This window comes from Labrus mixtus, chromosome 5, assembly GCF_963584025.1.
Source record: "Labrus mixtus chromosome 5, fLabMix1.1, whole genome shotgun sequence".
Lineage (NCBI taxonomy): Eukaryota > Metazoa > Chordata > Actinopteri > Labriformes > Labridae > Labrus > Labrus mixtus.
Genome location: NC_083616.1, coordinates 512,689 through 515,482, shown reverse-complemented (window position 1 = coordinate 515,482; position 2,794 = coordinate 512,689). Strand labels below are relative to the sequence as shown.

The window sequence follows — 2,794 nt, the reverse complement described above, 5'->3', positions numbered from 1 at the left end:
CACACACACACACACACACACACACGCACACGCACACACACACACACACGCACACATACACACACACACACACAAACATACACACACACACACACACACACACACACACACACACACACACACACACACACACAAACATACACACATACACACACACACACAAACATACACACACACACACACACACACACACACACACACAAACATACACACACACACACGCACACACACACACACACAAACATACACACACACACACACACACACACACACACACACACACACACATACACACACACACACAAACATACACACACACACACACACACACACACACACACACACACACACACACACACATACACACACACACACACAAACATACACACACACAAACATACACAGACATGGAGCCACATTCAACACATGACTGTGTCTGTCATCAACTGCTGTTCACAAAGTGCACATGTTGCACCCACCTCCCCTACTGCTCACACATCCATGTTTAAATAGTTTAACATCCACCTGGTCAGCTGACCTGGTGCTCCATGTGGGCCCGCAGAGCCTCCTCTCATTAAGAAAATGCCTGCAGAGCTGTGACAATTAAGTTCAGCATGCTGACTGATAATGACTGGAAGCTCTTTGGTGATATCTCTGAGGGGGTGGGGAGGGCACATATCTGTGTGCGTGTCGGCGGTCTGAACCTGCAGCCCCTTGGAGACATAATGAGTTGTGTATTCAATGCCTCAGAGAGTAAACCCCGCCATGATAATATCACTGCAGGTGCTAGTTACGTAGTGTGTCACAGCATGGTGCTTTCCTTCCTCAGCACTGATGGAAAATAAAGGGCAGAGTGGCTGCTTCCCCCTGCAGAGCTGTTTCAATAAACAGGACTGTGGAGCAACCCGTTTGGAAGGAAATTTTCAGAGCACTGTAAACTTAGAAAAAAAAAGATGATGTAGGGTCATCATTAGGCTGTGTCAGAAAGTTGGACAGATACCACACAGAGAGCAGAATATGTCCCCAGCATCAGTGTTAGCTTGGTTGTCCACTAGCACAACCAGGCTAGTTCAGACCATGCTCCCTTGAGTGTTTTCACTGAAATGTAATTTCATCCCCACACTTATTACTGGGAGAGTCATTCATGAAAACCTATTGGTCACATCAGATTTATTTAGGGACATTTTAGCCAACCATAGCCGTTTAATTAACCCAGGCCAGAGAAGATTTTACAGGTGAACATGGTAAAGCAACGTGCATTCAGTAGTAGTCCTGTCTCTCATCACTGGCTGAGTTGGAGCTCAAAGCTAACAAACGGATGTAGCATCCTGAAAGATCCCATGACTTCACTATAAAGCGGAAGTCCCTTTTGCAGTCTTTCAAAATAAAAGCATATTTTATATGAGAACTGATATAAGCTTCACAGCATAGCTAACGGCTAGGCTGCTATCATCCCCTATTCCTGCTCGTCCTGAGAAAACTCTATAAACAGTAAGTTAACATTTAACTTTTCTACAACACAGTTAAAACTAATTATATTCAACCCAAATATTTAATTAAAGTCTTAAAACTACACTTTTTAAAATATACATTTATGGTTATTAGTTATTTGTCAGAGAAGTTAGACTTTGTCAGTGTTAGCAGAGAAATACATTAGCAAAGTTTTATCCATAAACTGTAAATAAATATGAGACATCCAGAAGAAATCAATATTACAAAGCATACAGTTCATGTTACTGTTCTGACATAAAGAGGAATGTCTGTGTCTTATATTTACTGATGTCAACAGTGATGACGGTGAACATGACAACTGAAAAATAATTATTTAGTATTTATTATAAGATATTTGTTTTCTATTGAACCCTGTGAAGTCATGGAGTCTGTGGACAGTGTCAGCTTCACACCAAAAACTTCAAGTGTTAGAATTTTTTTTATTTAAGACTGGCATCTATTATTATGAGTTGCAGCTACCTTGTTCCATATTATTCCTGCAGATGTGGCTAATAACAAAAAAACACCCTGAGCTGTCACATGTAGTTAACTATACATTTTGTCTTGTCTGAGGCATTAATTGAACACCTTTGTATTTCTCCTATAGACACAGTGTGGATTATTGGTGACTTGTCCGTCGAGGTGCCCAGAGAGCTGCAGAGACAGAGGAAGAAACCTGAGTCTCAACAAAATCTGCATTTGTTGGTTCTTCTGGGGTGGACTTTGGTTGCTTCTCTTCAACAGCTCGCTGCGAGGGAGGTCTCCCCCGGATGGCCTGAGTGATGTCACCCACAGGCTGAGAGCTGAGGCTGAGGCGTGTTTTAAACCTCTTGACAAAACGTTACACCGCACCCGCCTGTCAAGCTGGTCAGCTACACGCCTTATTGTGAATAACTCTAATCCTTCATTAAATCAAACGACCCACGTACAGTGTGTGTTGATCGAGACATGAGCTAATCAGACCTATTTGTTTGTTTTGTACCAAGCTGTAAACATGTTAATCTCTGCTGTAAAAACAGACTTTTTGAATGTGGTTTTTCAGATTAAATAAATATTTCTATATAAATGCAATCCTTTATGTCTACTTATGAGTTTCAGATTTGAAATGACAAGACTAAAATGTGCATTAATGCTCAACTCAATAGCTTAGGGAAGGAAGTCTACTTTTACACAACTTTTTATTCTTTTGACATTTTTTTTTACCATTTTTTTTATGTAGTTAATTTCTGAAAATGGGATGGAACAGAGTCATTGCAAAATTTGCCCTTAAACACAGCCCCATTCTTAAATCAAGATACATGGA

General features: G+C 40.8%; 1 long non-coding RNA gene across 1 annotated transcript; it reads left to right on the top strand.

The window, feature by feature from the left end:
- The first annotated feature begins 1,418 nt into the window (after nt 1-1,418).
- LOC132973680 (uncharacterized) lies at nt 1,419-2,562 on the top strand. The gene is made up of 2 exons (XR_009673056.1): nt 1,419-1,491; nt 2,099-2,562. It is a non-coding gene; the product is annotated as an uncharacterized LOC132973680 (long non-coding RNA).
- Nucleotides 2,563-2,794: the final 232 nt, after the last annotated feature.